Here is a 20,793-nt window from a genome sequence, read left to right as displayed (position 1 = left end):
TAAGTCTGAAGAAAGTTATGAATATTTCCCCATGAACAATTTAAGAACTTCCTTGTTTGACTTTTCTAAAGTTATATTTGAAGTTGCTTGGGATTCAGGAATGCAAATAGAGCAGCTATCTCTTCAAATCCTTCATAGAGAGATTTTAGTTCTCTGATTTGTTGAAGATTTCAAAATATTTCCATCAATGGTTATCCTTTGCAACAGAGACAGAACTGTGTTCAAATTCATCATGTGTGGCATTCATGTCTCTTCCTGTGGCTTGGATGATATGCATTTTCAAAACCTATTTATTTCCACCTGTTTTGAGATTCTTTTACAATTTCCTCTTACTTTTTTCTAAATTGGAGTTTGCTGAGCTTATCCACTTTGCTCACAAATGTCCAGAGGACTTGGCACAGGTTCATTTTCTTTGACAGAAGGATCCCAGAGGCTGTAGTGATGATAGCCAAGATCCCATGCTGCCATAACAGATTGAGGTAAGACACCCAAGCCTTCAAAGACAAGTTGTTTTTTTGCTCAATGCCAACTCCTTCAGGAGCCTGAACCACATTATGAAGTTGCTCTTTCTTTTGCAAAACTTAACTATCTCAAGCAAGAGTTTGAAGATAAAGATTTTAGACTTAATCATTAGTTTCCCTTATCTTCAGCAGCATGCACAAAAGGTAGGTTAATTTGAAATGCTTAGCAATCACTGTATGATGCTTATACTTTGTATCCTTTGTTTTTTGCTTACAATCCTCCACAAACTATGGACATAACACTAGCTTCATCATAGCCCTTTCCCAACAAGAATTTTGAGTCTAATCCATACTTTGGAGCACAACCTCTGTTACTGCTCACACAAGGAAGTAGCCTCTGACTCAACTGGTGTCAACAAAGCTTATCCTACAAAATGATCCATATCAACAAAAATGTAAAATCAGCATCTGATTACTATGACTGTTTGTAGTTGCCCAGAGGAACTTCTAAAGAGAACAATGTGATGGTTCCCATTGCCCATGTCTGAAATTGCCCAAGAAGGGTGCTCCACCATGGTGGCTCTGCCATGAATTCTGATTGGTGGGAACCCAGTGGCAGAGCCTCCATTTTTGTCAAAGGCTCTCCCTGCCCTCCAATTCCCTGGGTCAGCTGAAATGCAGGTAGAAGGAACCATCATGCTGCTTCTCCCAGGGGCTCTGATTGCAGTTCTGGAGGGTGGCAGCAGTAGCAGCAGTTCACGGGTCTGTTTCCGGCAACAGCAGTTCATGACTTCGGCAGAAGCAATGGTGATAACTCTAGTGCACTGCAACAGTGCTGGTGTAGGGCATGCTCCAGAGAGAGCAAATGGCACAGCATGGCACTAGGGGGAGGGGGCAGAGCAGGGATGCAGTGGGTGGTGGGCATGAGGCAAGTGAGAATTTATTTGAATGCGGGACATCGGATAGCATGCAGGGGCCCACAATACAAAAAAACTTGCTGTGACCCATCTCTTTGTTCCTCTGCCACTCACAGATAGGAGAAGGAAGAGGGTGCGCAGTCTGCACTTGCTGATCGTTACATCTGCTGCTGTGCAAAGCCCTTTTACTGTATGGTCCTAACTGATGGGCAAACAGCTGAAAGAAACCTACCAGCTAAGCTCTCAAAGAGGTACTGCTCACGCTCAGGGGTATCCCCCAGCACTCACCGGGAGGCAGAGAATTCAAGGACTCTGCCCCTCGCCAGGAGGAAGGAGTTGTGCAGGCACATGGGTGTTCCATGGCTGACCTTGCTCCCTCTGGATCCAAGTAGGACACTGGAAATGGCCATGCCAAGCATAAGGAATACATTGAGATGGTTCCAGGCTGCACAGGTGCCAGGATGTGGACACTTAGAAAATAAGTTAGCCAAGGAAGCAACAAAGATGTATTTTTACACTACACAGATAAGCTCAGCCCAGAAATCAGCAGACACTTGTGAAGTCGTGAGAGCCAAAGAGTACACATCTTTTCAGTTTTTTCTCTCTGTGTCACTATTTTCCACTTCGGTTAGTTTATTTCTTTACTCTACTTCTGTTGGTTTGTGTCTTACTATTTCCCTTGCACTGCTCTTCTCTCACACTTTGCCTTCCTTCTCAAGGTTCCCTTTTGTTTTTTCTCAGCGAGGAGTTTCTTCAGTTGTCACTGCATTTCCTTCAATTTTCTTTTTTCTGATTCTGGAATTCTGGATAGCCAGATCCTGTAATGTCTGTAGATTCTCCAGGAATGTCTTGAAAAATATTCTGTATTTGAAAAAAAAAAAAGCTTCTTGTCTCTAGGTCCAGGCCTATTTGACAGGTCTGGTGAGATGTTCCTTAGCAGCCTTCCAGGAAGTATATAGGAAGTATACAACTTCCTATACAAACAGATAGAATCAACCTGGTTGTGAATTGCATATCCGAAGGAAGATTGGTAGATATAGCTAATCCCCTTCTAGATTGCTGCAAGCAGCAATAGAGCTAAAAGGCATACACTGCTATTTTCAATAATGAAAACATGTTTCTTAAAAATAAATAGATATACTCAGGGATTCACTGAGGTTGTGTGTATGCAAGTTCTCTCAAAAGCCTCATCTAAACTCTTATTGTGATACAAACTTAATCAGCACCAACATATGAAAGCAATAAAGGGGAAATCAGATTGCTCCAACATAATCAAGACCAAATGGAAGAACAACCAGTGATTAATGTACTGCCAAACCACTAAAACACAGAGGAAAAGTAAACAACACACACACAAGAGTAATGGAAAGTTTAGCTGTATATCCAAGTGAATGACTTCATGAAACAGAATACAAGGCACCAATAGCCAGCAGCAACTCCCTAAGCCAGCAGTTCAAATGCAACACACAAGTATAGCTGTAGAGAAGCTCCCAAGGTCTATTTCCAATGAAGGCAACCACATCTTTCTAACCACATTATAGTAGATTACTAATACTTCTCACAGACTTATTCAGGGAGTAGTAACAAATGTGTTAAACTATATTGCATATGACTTCTCCAATGACAGTTATATATCAAAGTGAGCAGCTACTTAAACTTTTAACATCACTGCCAGTTTAGAAAGAGATTATTTTAAAATAAAATTTTGAAGAAAATTATTCAAAAATGAATTATTTTCAGAAATGTACTGAATGAATATTTAAAATAAAATAGTAAAAATAATAAAAGGTACAATAACCATAATGGATGAAACATGAATATAAAAGACTTGCAATTTGATGTTTATCTCTCTCTCTTTTTTCATTGAACAATTTCACTGTATAATCAAAATTCCTTTCTGTTTTCTCATTACTTTTAATGCATTGGTATATGACTGCAACTAGAGATATTTTATTTTGAAAGTTCTCCCCCCCTTCACAACCTGTAAATATCAGGTTCTCCCATTCCTAGTTACATTTTAATCTATATATTTATAAAAATTTCTTACAAATTAGTGTACCATCTCACAATAAAAACATGATCCTTGTTTTGTTAATAATCTGCATTATCAAAAGGACACAATTTCTTGTGTGACAGGAACTTCCAGTGAAATGCAATAAATGCATGACATTATTATGTGATATGCTTGATTTCTATTAGCATTTACCATTAATGCAAGTTACATGGCTATCAGGTTCCTCTATTTCACTGAGGGTATGTCTACACTACAGCACTAATTCGAGCTAACTTAATTCGAATTAGTTAATTCAAACTAAGCTAATTCGAACTAGTGCATCTAGACCTAAAAACTAGTTCACATTAGCATTTTGCTAATTCGAACTAGCATGTCCACACTGAGTGGACCCTGAACCGAGGATAAGGCTGGCCGGAAGCAGTGCCGGCAGGGCATCAGATTAGGACTTAGAATGTGGAGCTGCTGTCTCAGGCTAGCCAAGGGCTGTGCTTAAAGCGACCCGACCCCCACCCTTGACAGACAGTTCTCAGGGGTTCCCCGCTCGCTTGTCTACCACGATGAGGGACAGCAAAGCAGTCCTGGCTTGGAGTGCCCTGAATGCCCACACTTGGCACATCACAGCACTTGGCCATCAGCCCGGCTGCACTTGCCGCAGGCTGCCATCCGGGGGGGGAAGGTCAATCGGGGAGCTGCAGGAGAGCTTCCACCCCGAGGAGCCCGCAGAGCCACCCCAGTCCTCCCCATCGGGGGCTCATACCCCATTCCTCCCTCACCTCCTTCCACTTACCCCTCCCTAACCCCCTTTCCTGATGTACAAAATAAAGGACACGTGTGTTCAAACATAGAAACTCTCTTTACTGAACAAAACTCGGGGAGACTGGGAAAAGGAGGTGGGAGAGGGGAAGACAGAGGGTTGGAGAGGGGGTTTGGAACAGGTCCCATATGAAGAGAGGCTAAAAAGACTGGGACTTTTCAGCTTAGAAAAGAGGAGACCGAGGGGGTATATGATAGAGGTCTATAAAAGCATGAGTGGTGTGGAGAGGGTGCATAAAGAAAAGTTCTTCATTAGTTCCCATAATAGAAGGACGAGAGGACACCAAATGAAATGAATGGGTAGCAGGCTTCAAACGAATAACAGAAAGTTCTTCTTCACAAAGCAAATAGTCAACTCCTTGCTGCAGGAGGCTGTGAAGGCTAGAACTAGAACAGAGTTTAAAGAAAAGTTAGATAAATTCATGGAGGTTGGGTCCATGGAGTGGTATTAGCCAGGGGGTAGAAATGGTGTCCCTGGCCACTGTTTGTGGAAGGCAGGAGATGGATGGCACGAGACAAATGGCTTGGTCATTGTCTTCGGTCCATCCCCTCCGGGGTAGCTGGTGTTGGCCGCTGTCGGCAGACAGGCTACTGAGCTAGATGGACCTTTGGTCTGACCCAGTACAGCCGTTCTCATGTTTTTAAGTTCTAAGCTCAGGGCTCAGGGTCGGGGGTCTCACTGGACCAAATTGATTTTCATGCAAACCTGCTCCTGGGTGGCCAGGCTGGCAGCTATCCTGACCTAGACGGCCACTTTCCTGTGCCTAGTGTGGAGGTCGTGGATGAGGTCCACGATCTCCGCACTAGACCAGGCGGGCGCCCACCTCTTGCGGCCCCGGCAGGCTTCTGGGAGCCGCCAGGCTGGTCCCGGGAAGAGGCGGAGGGCTGGGTGGCAGCGGGTGGCTGGCTCATGCCGTGCCAGGTGCAGGGTCTGCTGGCTGGGTGCTGGCAGGCTTGCACCTGGCACGGACACTGTAGCCAGCCCGTGCCCCTTTAAGGGCTCTGGGGCCGGGAGGGGGGCAGAATAGTTTCCCTGGTGGTGCCCAGAGTGGCCACCAGGGAAAGTTGGGGCGGGCTAGCCTCCCACTAGTTTGAATTAAGTGGCTACATAGACCTTAATTCGAACGACTTAATTCGAACTAGGTGTTAATCCTCGTAGAATGAGGTTTACCTAGTTCAAATTAAGTGCTCCGCTAGTTCGAATTAAGTTCGAACTAGCGGTTTGCCTGTGTAGCGCCTATTAAAGTTAATTCGAACTAACATCTGTTAGTTCGAATTAACTTTGTAGTATAGAAATACCCTGAGTTACTTACAGAATATGTGGTGTAATTACAATACCACTTTCTTTCAGCAGTAGATCTCAAAGTACTTTACAAAGGAAGTCAGTAATATTATAAATCCATGCAGTCACTCACCAGATCAGTTTTTTTCAACCTATTTATTTTATTTATTTATTTATTTACAATATTTTACCCCACCTCTCTATTTTAAACAACACAATAAATAAATATATATAAAGTAAAACATAGGACCCCAAAGCAGGGTGGGGTAGGACATAAAGCCTGTTAAAACACCTCAAGAGCAGGGAAACACACACGCAACTGAACACCAATAAAAGAAGGGGTAAAAAGCGTGGCCTTGGCCTGGTGCCGAAGCAGTGTCAATGTTAGCATCAGGTGAATGTCCCGGGGAGAGAATTTCATAGCATAGGGACAAAAGCTGAGAAGGCCCTACTCCTCGTAGATGTCAACCTTATCTCCGTAAGTGGAGGAACACGGAGCAGAGCCTCCGCAGCTGACCTCAATCCCCGGGCAGGTTTATATAGGAGGAGATGGTCCTTCAAATACGCTGGTCCCAACCCATTTAGGGCTTTATAAGTCCTAACCAAGACCTTGATTTGTGTCTGGAAACATATTGGAAGGCAGTGTAGTTGCCAGAGCATGGGAATAATGCGCTCTGTGTAATGAGTATTAGTTAAAACTGGTGCAGCCACATTCTCTACCAGTTGAGGCTTCTGAAGACTTTTCAAAGGCAGCCCCATGTAGAGCTCATTACAATAATCCAATCAGGATGTGACAAAAGCATGAATCACTGTAGCCAAATCATTCTTAATCAGAAAGGGTTACAGCTGGTGGATCAGCTGAAGCTGTCCAAAAAGCACTCCAGGCCACCGAAGAAATCTGATATTCAAATGTTAAAAATGGATCCAGGAGGATTTCCAAGCTGTGTACCTGTTCTTTCAGGGGGAGTGCGACCCTGTCCAGAACAGGTAACACACCACATTTCTGAACAGATGGCCTCCTGATCCACAAGACTCTGGTCTTATCTGAATTCAGCTTCAGCCTATTCAACCTCATCCAGTTCATCACCATCTCCAGACACTGGCTCAGATTAATCGCTGCCACACCTGGATCCGATGTCACAAAGAAATAGAGTTCGGTGTCATCTCCATATTGATGGCACCATTCTCTAAATCTGCTTATGACCTCTCCCAGCAGTTTCATGTGTATGTTAAACAGCATAGGGGACAAGATGGAACCTTGCGGTGTAGGGATAACATATTAATGTATTGAAAATGATTCCCCAAATGGAAGTGACTCCCCATAATTTGTTCCCCACAACTTAAAGTGTTTAGATTTATTATTAATTCTTCTTATTATTATTTGTTAAGATTGTTAAATGTTTAGATTTATTATTATTATTGCCCCTTTAGAATATAATGTATTAGGTCATGTAACTTAGAACTGTTAAGAATATAATCCTATGTAGCCAGAAACAGCCCCCCCTCTGTGTCCCAGGGCATGCTCAAGCTTGTGCAAGGGGCTGCTTGAAATTGACATTGCAGAGATACATTGTAACAATGCATTGTCAAGCCACTAACTCTGCTATGGGAGCCAAGCCCTGTAATTGACTAAGGGCATTGTTACATAATTGACGCCTGTTCTCTTTAAAACACTGTAACTTTACTTAGCACTCCCAGAATGTTTTAAGCAATACCACCCAGAAACTTTTGTAACTACAACTTTTATTATTATACAAAATACTGTATGGGAAACATTAATTAGGGAATGTATGTAAGAGAGAGAGAGTGCTTGGACGATGAATGAATGCTTCTGAGAGGTGCCAGCCTGAGAATACAGCAACAAAGGGCTGAAGAAGGCGTCAGGTGCCAGTGCAACCAAAAGGTGTCAAGTGGAGAAAACCAAGTACTGGAGGTCCACCCGATGAGCACCTGGCAGCCACCCTGAAGACATCAGCATGGTGCAGCAATTTCCATAGACTGGCATAGGAAAAAATTCCTATAAGAACTGGACTAAAAGACTATGGAATCAGAGTCCAAGGTTCTGCTGCCAGCCTACCAGGAGCTTCAGATGCGCATCTGATCAGGACTTCGCTCCCAACTACCATCACTTGTGTACAGAATACCTAGCCAGTATTCTGTCACAAGCAACTTCCAGGCTGGTAACTATAACAAATACACAGAACCTGAATGAATGGATGAATGAATGTTTATATGTATAAGTGATAGAAATGTAGCCGTGTTAGTCTGGGGTAGTTGAAGCAAAATGCAGGACAATGTAGCACTTTAAAGACTAACAAGATGGTTTATTAGATGATGAGCTTTCGTGGGCCAGACCCACTTCCTCAGATCTGAGGAAGTGGGTCTGGCCCACGAAAGCTCATCATCTAATAAACCATCTTGTTAGTCTTTAAAGTGCTACATTGTCCTGCATTTTGCTTCAACTATATGTATAAGGGTTAAGTAGTTAAACAACGTTGTTTGCTTCTATCTTTTCTTTATTTTTTTATTATTATCTTTACAATAAATGTGGCTTTTGCCTTATTCCCCTCATAAGATCCTGCTTGCTTTTATTGGTACAACAGCGGGACCCTATAGCACAACTGCTATGGGGTCAAGGAGCAGCCCCCAACCTCCACCTTCTGAAAGCGTCCTGACAGGTAGGACTGGAATCACTGCAAGACAGTGCCTCCAATATCCAGGCCCATCAGGCGCTCCAGAAGGATATAATGATCTATGGTATCAAAAGCTGCAGAGAAGTCCAAGTGTCTGAACAGGGTGCACTACTCTGCCTATCTCCTGGCATAGATCCTCTACCAAGGCAACCAAGGTGGCTTCTCTGTTCCAAAACCAGGTCTGAAGCCAGACTGAAATGGATCTAGATAAGCCCTTTCTTCCAAGAAATCTTGGAATTGCAACGCAACCGCCTGCTTGAGTACCTTGCCCAAGAAAGGAATATTTGCAACTGGGCAATAGTTATTCACATCACATTGGTCCATGGAAGGCTTCTTAAGGAAAAGCTTTATCACCGTCTTTTTCAAGGTGGTAGGATCCATCCCAGATCTATAAGACACATTAATAATCCCCTGCATTCAATCAATCATCCCTTTTTGGCTCAATTTAATAAGCCACGAAGGGCACAGGTCGAGTGAGCACGTGGTCAGTCACACTCTTCCAAGCACCTAGTCCACATCCTCGGTCTGCAAAAGCTGAAACTGATCCAAAGAAAAATGACTGGGAGGAGCGCTCAACACATTCTGTATCCCGCTTACATGACAGCCAAAGTCCAAATCAGACCGGATGTGAGTAATTTTATCTACAAAGTGCTTCGCAAACAAATCCCAGTGGATTGCTGCAAACAAGTCCCAGTGCTAGAACTCCTCCATTTCATCACGAGGGCCAGACTGAAAGAGGCCCCGACCACTCGAAACAATTCCGCCGATGGCACTGGGCAGACATGATGTGGGAGGAGAAGTAACTCTTCTTCGCTGTCAGTGCCGCCACAGAAGAGGCTCGCAATTATTTCTTGGGATAGTCCTAAGGTCGTCATGGTGGCCATAAAGTCTTGAGCTGGACCAGACAGGACAGCCTTGGCATGAATATTGAAGTCCCCCAAGACCAAAAGCCTCGGGATCCGCAATGCCACATCTGAGACTACCACAGCCAGCTCGAGCAGAGCATCTGTTGTCCAGTGAGGTGGGCAGTATACAAGCAGAACACCCAACTTATCATGACTACCCAACACCAGGTACAGACATTCTAATCTAGCACTTTGTTGGACCTTGGCCCTAGCAAGTGAGATGGTATCCTGATAGACAATCACCACCCCCCACCCCAGCCATCAAGTCATGCTGAACTGAGAACACAACCGGGCACAACTGGGAAAGGTCAATGCCTCGCTCCACTCCCAGACAGGTCTCAGTGATACAGGCCAGGTTGGTCCCTTCATTCAGGATTAAATCCTGGATGAGAATGGTCTTGTGGGATACCAATCTGGCATTCAGCCACAACGCCATCAGGCCTGACGAATGGCTTTTAAGATTCCCCAAACCACTGAGGCTGGGAACAGGACCAGAACAAGGAATAGCCCATAACTGTCTAAACCTCGTTCCCCTCAGTTGGCCTGTCCTAATCTTACCACCATATCTCCTGCTGCTCATCACAACTCCCACTATGCCATCTGAATCCTCCCTCTTAACCACCCCACCTAAGCCGCAACCAGTAACTGGGGAGGGGAGAAGTCTACAACACACACACACCCCATCCTTGACCTTCTGTACAGGCAGGTAGGGGGAACCTTCTCTCATCAAGTCATTGGGAACCTTCTCTTCCCTGCCTTCCCTGCTCTCATCAGGCACTAAATAGGCCACCACACAAATAACAAACAACCGATGTGCTGGTCTGACCAGCACAAAATAATAAGCTAAACCACACACACACACACAAAAACTATCAGCACTGTACAACACACACCTTCAATCTGCTCCGAAGGGCTGCATCAAAGGGCAGCCCACTTTGGCTCTCCCCTTTGGCCCTTTGTGAGCTTAATATGCAATGTGTTATGTGGACTGTATCCAATATTACCTGTATGATCCTGAGAATGTCACATGGGACTCATCTGTGTTTTGATTGAGTCATAAGCAGCCCATGGGTTGCAGGTTTCTCACTGTTTTTCTATATTTCCCCTCTTTTAAATAAGTCCATTTACAAGATACATTTTAGTTTTCAGTTGTCTCCACTTGACTTGTCTCTATTTTCACTTAACATATTTAGGGATGTTTTGTTTCTATTTCGAATAGTGATAGACATGTAGCCGTGTTAGCCTGGTGTAGCTGAATCAAAAAACAGGACTGTGTAGCACTTTAAAGACTAACAAGATGGTTTATTAGGTGATGAGCTTTCGTGGGCCAGACCCACTTCCTCAGATCAAATAGTGGAAGAAAATTGTCACAACCATGTATACCAAAGGATACAATTAAAAAAAATGAACACATATGAAAAGGACAAATCAAATTTCAGAACAGAAGGGGGATGGAAGGGAGGTAAATGTCTGTGAGCTAATGATAGTAGAGGTGATAATTGGGGAAGCTATCATTGTAATGGGTAAGGTAATGCAGGGTACGTCTACACTACAGAGTTAGTTCGAACTAACTTAGTTCGAATTAGTTAATTCGAACTAAGCTAGTTCGAACTAACGTGTCTAGAACTAAAAACTAGTTCGAATTAGCGTTTTGCTAATTCGAACTAGCATGTCCACATTGAGTGGACCCTGAACAGGGCTTAAGGATGGCTGGAAGCAGTGCCGGCAGGGCATCAGAGGAGGATTTAGAGCGTGGAGATGCTGTCTCAGGCTAGCCGAGGGCTGCGCTTAAAGGGACCCGACCCCCACCCCGGACAGATAGTTCTCAGGGGTGCCCCGCTTGAAAACCAGTCCTGGCTTGGAGTGCCCGGAGTGCCCACACTGGGCACATCACAGCACTCGGCCATCAGACCGGCTGCACTTGCCGCAGGCTGCCATCTGGGGAGAGGGGGCAATTGGGGAGCTGCAGGAGAGCTTCCACACCCAGAAGCCCGCAGAGCCAGCCCAGTCCTCCCCATCAGGGGCTCGTACCCCATTCCTCCCTCACCTCCTTCCACTTACCCTTCCCTAGCCCCCCTTCCTGATGTACAAAATAAAGATAACGTTTCTTCCAACATGGACTCTGTCTTTATTGAACAAAACTGGGGGAGACTGGGAAAAGGAGGTGGGAGAGGGGAAGAGAGAGGCTGGGAGAGGGGAGGGCAACTACAATGATCAGGGGTTGGGAACAGGTCCCAGATGAAGAGAGGCTAAAGAGACTGGGATTTCTCAGCTTAGAAAAGAGGAGATGGAGGGGGGACAGGATAGAGGTCTCTAAAAGCAGGGGTTGGGTGGAGAGGGTGCATTCAGAAAAGTTCTTCATGAGTTCCCATAAAGGAGGACTAGAGGACAGCGAAGGAAAGGAATGGGTAGCAGGCTTCAAACTAGTAACAGAAAGTTGTTCTTCACAAAGCACAGAGTCAACCTGTGGAACTCCTTGCTGCAGGAGGCTGTGAAGGCTACAACTAGAACAGAGTTTAAAGGGAAGTGAGATAAAGTCATGGAGCTTGGGTCCATGGAGTAGTCTTAGCCAGGGGGTAGGAGTGGTGTCCCTGCCCAAAGTTTGTGGAAGACTGGAGAGGGATGGCACAAGACAAATGGCTTGGTCACTGTCTTCGGTCCATCCCCTCCAGGGTCCCTAGGGTTGGCTGCTGTCGGCAGACAGGCTACTGGGCTAGATGGACCTTTGGTCTGACCCAGTACGGCCATTGTAAGCTCAGGGCTCAGGGTTGGGGGTCTCAGTGGACCCCCTTGATTTTCATGCACACCTGCTCCTGGGTGGCCAGGCTGGCAGCTCTCCTGCCCTAGACGGCCACTTTCCTGTGCCTAGTGCGGAGATCGTGGACGAGGTCCACGTTGTCTGCACTAGCCCAGGAAGGTGCCTGCCTCTTGCGGTCCCGGGCAAGCTCCCGGGAGCCGCCAGCCTGGTCCCGGGAAGAGGGGGTGGGCTGGGGGACATCGGGTGGGTGGCTCTGTGCCGTGCCAGGTGCAGGGTCTGCTGGCTGGGTGCTGGCAGGCTTGCACCTGGCACGGGCACCGTAGCCAGCCTGTGGCCCTTTAAGGGGTCCGGGGCCGGGAGGGGGACAGATGAGTTTCCCTGGTGTTGGCCAGAGTGGCCACCAGGGAAACCTGGGGAGGGCTAGCCTCCCACTAGTTTGAATTAAGGGTCTACACAGCCCTTAATTCGAACTAGTAAGTTCGAACTAGGCTTAATCCTCGTAAAATGAGGTTTACCTAGTTAAAACTAAGCGCTCCGCTAGTTCGATTTAAATTCGAACTAGCAGAGCACTAGTGTAGCGCCTATGAATGTTAGTTCGAACTAACGTCTGTTAGTTCGAACTAACATTGTAGTGTAGACATACCCTCAGTGTTTTGTCATCAAACTAGTGATTTTGCATTACATTTCACAAGTTCATGAAATGTGTTGAAGTGGGTCTTGATTACAACCAGACAACTAACCTACCATTCACACTTCTTTTAGCAACTCTGCATAAGAGAAGAAGGCATTAGTATGATTTTGCCCTGTGATACAAAGTGATCTTTTCCAGTGTTCTCAAACAAATGTTTGTTTGTTTGTAAATTTTAACTGCCAGGCAGTTAACAAATAACACAATTTAGCTTTTAAATGTTTACATGCAGAATGCCACAAATCATCAGTAATAATCATATACCTGTCTTCCCTCACAAAGGTAGAACTCTGGCAATAAATTCAAGAATACATAATAGCATCCTTTATGTAAAAAATGAGAAAAAAGTAATACATGTGAAATTTAGCCGAGTACAGCCTTTTCTCATTTCATGTTTAAATGTACGGCGTTCCTCAGTATTGCATAAGGACCACAGCTTGCCATCCCTCTTTGCATGGGAATAATGTTGGGTTTTTACACAAACATCAATGGCAACACTTAGTTCTTATAATTCAGAATCATAGAATCCTAGGACTGAAAAAGACCTCAGGAGGTCATCAAGTCCAGCCCCCATCCAAAGCAGGACCAACCCCAACTAACTCATCCCACCCAGTGCTTTGTCAAGCCAGGACTTAAAAACTTCTAGGGATGGAGATTCCACCACCTCCGTAGGTAACCCATTCCAGTATTTCACCACCCTGCTAGTGAAATAGTTTTTCCTAATATCCAACCTAAACCTCCCCCACTGTAACTTGAGACTATTGCTCCTTGTTCTGCCATCTGTCACCACTGAGAACAGACTCTCTCTTTCTTCTTTGGAACCTCCCTTCAGGAAGTTGAAAGCTGCTATCAAATCTGCCCTCACTTCTCTTCTGTAGGCTAAATAAGCCAAAATTCCTCAGCCTCTCCTTGCAGGTCATGTGCTCCGGCCCCCTAATCATTTTGGTTGCCCTCCACAGGACCTTCTCCAATGTGTCCATATCCTTTCTGTAGCGGGGGGCCCAGAACTGGACACAATACTCCAAATACAGCATCACCAGTGCCGAATAAAGGGGAATAATAACTTCTCTAGATCTACTCAAAATGCTACTCCTAACATGCCATTAGCCTTCTTAGTTACAAGGGCACACTGTTGACTCATATATAGCTTCTCATCCACTGTAATCCCAGGTTCTTTTCTGCTGAACTGCTAACTTAGTCAGCTAGTCCCCAGCCTTTAACAGTGCTTGGGATTCTTCTGTCCCAAGTGCAGGACTCTGCACTTGTCCTTGTTGAACCTCATCAGATGTCTTTTGGCCCAATCCTCCAATTGCATTAAAGCAATAATAATCATGGTTTTAGAATATGAGTATCAGTAACTATCTTCTGTTTTAATAGGAATCTTTGTTCCTATAAAAAACCTTCAGCTTTACCTTTATGGGCATGAAAAGGGAAAAACTTTAATTTTGATCGCAACATTGAGTTTATAAAAATCTAAAAAACCTTTATCAGAGCAAACATCTCATGCTCACATTCTTCATATCTCAGAACTTCACCAGTAGTAATTGGAAACAGCAATTATACACAATCATAGCTGTATAGCTTTATGATCTGTTCTATGAAACTTAGCACCAAAATTCAGTTATCCTTATATGCATAGAACCCACACTAAAATTAATGTGAAATCTGCATATGTGGGGAGGACAGACTATTGCGGTCACAATCTACCTTAAGACTTTACAGTGAACTAATCATAGTCACATTGCAGTAACACTCAATAAAAAAAGGAGAGGTACTTTAGGAATTAAATTTGAGGGGCTCCAAAGAACCTCTTAACATGTGATGCAAAAGATATCACATTCAATTCCTGAGCACTGAAACTTACCAGAAAGGCCAAATCTGATATTTTTGCTCCTGCTGAGTAGCTCTTCAATCCAGGTCTGCCAAAGAAGGGAAAGGCGGGGGGGAGGGAATGGAGCTACTGAGGCCTGGTAATTCAAAGGGTCCCAGGGCTTCAAGTGCTGCTACTGCAGCAGTAGTGATGGTCAGAGCCCCAGGCCTTTTAAATCACTGTTGGAGTGCTGCGCCGCGTGCGCCAAGCATCATTAAGGGATGAGGGGAGGGTGTACTGAGCTCCAGGAGGTATGGCGTGCTGGTTGGGGGCCAGCATGACGCGCTCTTGGCAGTACAGAGGACTGGCAGCCCCTGGTCCCATCCCTTTCACCCACTGCCCTGCCTCATCAGAGAGCAGAGCTGCCTCCTCCCACCTTGGCAATGGGCCTGTGGAGGTAGTCGGTGCCCCTGCCTCAATCTATAAATTGTCCCAATGAAATTAATAGGACTATTTAATAGAACTCCATATGAGTAAGTGCATCAGAATCTAGCCCAGAATGTTTAATGTGTATCTGTTTTTTCTTGAGAGATAATGTACATATACTTACAACTTTTTACATCCCTCAGATACACTGCAGGTAAAAAGTAAATATTTTAAAAGTGGAAGAGCACTAAAATCATGATAATAAAAATTAACACTCATATTATTAAGTAAAACAAATGGTTTTAATAGAGCATGTGTCTTTAATTATCATACTGATTTAATATGATTAAGACAAATCGGACAGAATAAACATACTAAAACAAAGTAAATGTGATATGGATGACAGATGAAATTATTTGTTTTTATCCTTACAGTGCTGTTAACATACTAAGTTGATCTAAGACAAATAGAACATATCTGTTTATAACTATAGTGTCTTGTGACTAAATTTTTTAGATGCAACTAGATGGAAATTTAATCCTACATATTTCATACAAAATTACAGCCCCTAAACTCAAAGACATTATTTGATTAGGCACTGTTTAGAGTATCTAATCAGTTTTGAAGTTAACACAGCTGTGTTAAGTTCCGTTTTTCAGCACTATTCTCAAAAATAGAACAATTTTACAATGTTCCGCTGTATCTACACTATTACATTATATCTTTCATGCCTTCTTTACTTCATATATGGCCCGCCAGTACATCAAAGGTTAGGACTTGCCTCATGCTACCTTGATTACCTGCTCTTACTTGACTGGAATGATTATCATGTTCAGGTCAGCTAAGTATCCCCTATATGTACCATTGTCTTTTTGCTACTCAGTTCATTTCCTGGGCCCTCAACAAAGTTGATTGTTCTTGGTACTGTTGAGTGGAAAAGAATGAATATTTCAAGTATGATGTGCAGCATAAAACACATACCAGCTACTTCCTGAAACTATCTTGATTGCAGAGACACACCGCAAATCAGTGTGGTTCTTGAGTTTGGGGCGGCCGGGGGGAGAGGGTCGGGGGAGGAGAGACCACAAAGAAACAGGAAATGCAGGTAAGAGCACCTAACTCCTTTAAATTTGGGCAATTCTTTTCCTACTGAAGAAAGATAAAGAACATTGCTCCTGAGAGAATTCAGAATTCCTTACTAAGGACATAGGAATTTGGAGAGAAGGGGAAGAAATCTGGAATCCATATAGCAAATGTACTTCATTGTTACCCTCTTTTCCCTTCAAGAAACAAAACAAAACAACCTCAAGAGGCAGCAGAACTGAATCCGGTCATCTGTCCAGCCAATACTTTGCCAAACCCATACCTGCAATACTTCCTCTTAGGATAGTTCAACAAGATAGAATCAGGTTAATATTTAGTAATTAAAGAGGCAGTCTGATTCAGTGGATAGAACACTGGCCTGAGAGTCTGTGAATGCTACACGCTTTTTGCTCAAAAGGATATTTACGTAGAGCCCAGTTGTAGATTTGCTAGAAGCACTGAATAAGAAATATAGTGCATAGTTGCTCTTCCCAGGAACAGGTATGGAACTACAACTCCTCCTCATTCTTTCCATTCATCTGTGCACTAGAGAACTGTTAGGGAGCAATGATTATTAGGCTCCAAAATTGAGATATCTCTCAAAATGCAACACAGGGAAAATTACTAACTGGATTTTATTTTTGGTAATGATTTACAAACAATGTTAGACTTGGAGTAAAAGGCCTCTGAAAACCATGTTTAAAGAAGATAAGAATTGTTGATATAAAAAGGACATAATGTTTTCCGTAATTCCCTGATCAAATAAAAATAGGCACGTGGATACATATTGATCTACGATATTGAATATAAAGATGCAGAATTGTTAAAGGATATTTTTGTTAAAGTTTTGTTAATTTAATAGTTTGTAGTTATGGATAATAAATAAGTTTGGATGGGACAATGCCAGCACCTGCAGCCAGTTTCAGATGTGGCAAGAGGGCCTAAAAATGAGGAGACCAAGCTCAGTTGCGGGCTGACCAAGAAGGAGAGCAAAGCTCTGCTCCTGACACTTTGAGGCTAGACTCAATCCAATAATAGCACATGTGGCATTAAAGCACTACACAACGGCAGATGGAGCATTTGATCTCAATTCTATCATCCTTTAATACGTAAAAAACCTCTAACTTAAATGGGAGATCCCTGTACAAAATCATAACAGGATAAAATGTATATATACTATATTATGAATATATATGTATAACTAAATGATTTAAATGATGTAAAATACGAATAGAGCTAATTATTTGAAACCTAGTACAATACTGGCATCTTTTTAAAAGATTTTTTAAAATACTTCAAAAAATAAGAAAGAAACACGCACCATAAATTTGTATGCCCACTTAAAAGTCATGTAGTAATACAGGCATCTGTATTAAAAATATTATCAGAGAGAGCACTAGTACACCATGCTTGCTAGTTTCTTCCTTTTTTTAAATGAAACAGTTGACAATCTGATGTTTGAAGTATTGATGTAGGGCTTTTCTTAACGATATTTCTTGCACATTCTTAATGGATTCAATTTAATTTATACTTTAAAATTTAAATATAATTTCACATTATGACACCAGAGGAATAGTTGCGATGCACACTGTAAATTTCTATGAAAATCAGTACCTCTGAACAAACTCTTTGTGTTATTGAGTCATACTAGGAAATGCCTAATAATATGTATCAAGAACATATTGTCTACCATACTTTATTTATAGCATAGAAAACACAGTAATCCAGCTTCTAGATTAAATGTGAATAAACAAAACTAGATTTACATTTTTCTGACTAAATATACTAATTCTTCTGTGGTGCCTTCTCATAAGACTATGTCCTTATGAAGTTCACTGCAAAAATCTCAATAGGGAATGGGCAGAATTAACAAAAAGAAGCTGCGTTTTACACTGACTTTGGAAGCGAGTTAGCTGGCTATTGAGCAGCAACCGTTGTTTGAGAAAGGTTCTAAAAATATTTTGCCCAGAAAGTTAAATTTTCATCAAATTGGAAAAATGTCTCTGCCAATTAACAAGTAACACAAGAAATATCATACATTAAAAACAAAAACAAAAACAAAAACAAAAGTAAAAAGGAAGATTTCCCATTGATTAGGTCTCTGAATCTAAAAATGTTTCTTGTGAAAAAAGTGCATTAAAGTAAGTTTAGCAAAATCCTACAATTACATTTTATTACTATTTTTAGTAACATCACTTTTCTTCCCGGGAATATTTAGAGAATATAAGAAAAGGTACATTCATTCTACTGTTGCTTTTGTAAAACATACTAATTTTGATATCCTTGTTTGACTAAGCATAATTTAGCCTTAAATACATATCAGTCTACAGCATGCAATTTTCTTAGTTCCTCTTCTTATGCACTCATCACAACTGAATGCTGTGAGACTTTATCTAGCAAGCAAGAAGAAATGAAACTGTAGCTCATTGAGCCAAGGGGGAACCAGAAGTGACTAGTTCAGGTGGAGACACTGAACCACCAGCCATGCCAGCTGAGGGGAAGGATATTGATATCTGTGTCACCCAGATTCAACCCACTCTCTTCATGAACCAGTGGCCCCCTCTCTCCCACCCATGAGATCAGAATAGGACCAATTACGTTATAATCTACTGTGAACACTGTCTGTTGCCTTTTTTTCTTTTGCAGCTGGGAAGGAATTTTTCCCTCATCATCCTACTGGCATAGCAGTGGAAGATTATTTCACCTGCCTGGCACCAGTTCACAGACCTATTGAGTGAGCTAAGGAATTTAGTTTAACATGTCGCAAATTATGCAGGAGTTCAGTGTAGGTACTCATTCCTAAGGAGGCTGGAAAAGGGAGTTGGGACTCAATGTCTAGCACAGTGGGGAGACAGCCCCCTTTTTCCAGACCCTCTTAAACCTCATGATGGAGAGTGCAGAGGTCTCAGAAATGGGATGAGAGCAGATTCAGAAGAGGAAGCCCTCCCTAATAGGTGGAAATGATTAAAGAAAGAATGCTGACAAGTGCTGTATAATTTATTGCTGGGTGTTCCCAGATAATTTAATACATGTTCAGCCTTATTAAACACATGCACTGAATCCAGTGTGCATCTGGGACAACGTGAATGGAGGTTTGGCAGACCCTGGGATCACACTATCTTTACAGATATTTTCTATAACTGAAATTTATATAAATGACAGTTTATGTAAAACATTAATTGTCTATTATATTTCACAATGTTTTCTCATTCCATAACTATCTCTTCAATGTACCTGCTCCTTTTATTAGAGAAGTAGTACAAGCAACTTTGGCCTAGTCAAATGACCGTTTGAGCATGCTGCAAAAGTTGTTTGTTTAACAGGGCTTTAGGAGAAGGATAAAGGTATGTTATGGGGTAAGATATGAGAATGAGAGGTTTTTCTGGGTGTATTTCTTTTTTACTTCTGATTAGCTGCAGATTCATTGTTACCTCTATTTGATTATAAAAGAGTGTCGGCTGGAAAAATTAATGTATATATTAATATTTATGATGCTCAATAGTTCTTACTGTAATTCTAATTATTAGAATGCACAGAATTTCTGTACGGTAATTCTTGCTTTTTAAACATTTGTTCTAAAGAAATAACAAACAGAAATATTCTTATATTGTAAATTCAATATTTTGGAAATATTTTTTTGAAAATATAAGAATGAAACGTGTTATTCTTGTAATTTATGAGTATGAAATATAAACATGATTAACATCATATATCTTATATTCACTAGCAAGAAAACAATGTTAAATTGTTTTAAATTAGTACTTTTAAGATTGTAGTGCAGATTTCCTCACAGGAATTCCACCACACAACATAACAGCTGTCCTAAAGGTTAAATTCTGTTCTCAGAACCGTATGCCAGAAGTCACATTGAAATAATACACAGAAAGCACATACACATTGCCATCACAATGCCAATGATAATAATAACCAATCAGCAAAGCACATAATTTGGCCATTCTACAATTGCAATTTACAATCCCACATGTTATTTGTATTGTTTTAGCATCAAGAGGCCCTGTTGTGATAAACACTGGATACACAGATAATGAACACATGGCTCCTGGACCAAAAAGCTGAAGAGGAACAGACTGTATTTTGCTATTCTTGTACCTATCACAGGGTTACTATAAAAGCAAGCTTTGGTATTAGACAGATTGAATGATTTTGGTCTACCAATGACAGGTCAATTCTTACAGTTTTTATTAAGGAAAAATTTCTGAATAAAGGCAGAGGATTTGGTCTGAGGGGTTAGTACTTTTGATTGAATGTACAGTAAGTCAGAAATCACAAATAATTTACAGTTTTCAGTGAGGGATCTATATAAGAACCTATGAAAGAAAGACTTTCATACATACAATTTACTATCATATACATTCCAGTTACTTGTTATTAATACCCTTCATGACATTATGTAGACAGACTTCCACGGAACTTCATTTCAGTGTTGGGATAATACTGATAATTTATCACTGTCATAATACACAGATTGTGGGGGGCTTTGTGGATTAACATGTAAACAATTAAGGCTGATGCCATGCATAGTCGTGTTTCAGGCCAGGAAGAAGGTGAAAAAAATTGAAACTTTTTCCAAATACATGGTAGACCCAAATTTTAATTTAAACAATTGTAAAAATTAACAAAAGTGTACTGTAAAATGTTTGGATATTTCTGTAATTCAAAAAAATACTCTGAATTAAAAATTAAAAATTAAAAATTAGCAAATTATATTTCTGCTTGGCCAAAAATATAGACTTCAGAGGATGTATTCAGTCCCCAATGACTTCACTACTACCAGCATTTCACCAAAGATATTTAATTAAAAACTAGATACATTCCTCAAGAATTTATACTATGCACATCAACTGTTTTTTTACAGCTATGTGAATACATTCGGATAAAATAAACTATAACTGCTTCAGAGCCATTAGGGTCAGTCTGCTAAA

General features: G+C 41.9%; 1 protein-coding gene across 15 annotated transcripts in view; it reads right to left on the bottom strand.

Moving 5' to 3' along the window:
• The window catches only part of GULP1 (GULP PTB domain containing engulfment adaptor 1), a 372,795-nt gene that overhangs the window by 52,633 nt on the left and 299,369 nt on the right, over nucleotides 1-20,793 (bottom strand). The window lies entirely within an intron of this gene.

This window comes from Pelodiscus sinensis, chromosome 7 (genome assembly GCF_052426305.1).
Source record: "Pelodiscus sinensis isolate ZL-2025 chromosome 7, ASM5242630v1, whole genome shotgun sequence".
In the NCBI taxonomy this organism is placed as follows: domain Eukaryota; kingdom Metazoa; phylum Chordata; order Testudines; family Trionychidae; genus Pelodiscus; species Pelodiscus sinensis.
This window is presented reverse-complemented; position numbering and strand designations above follow the sequence as displayed.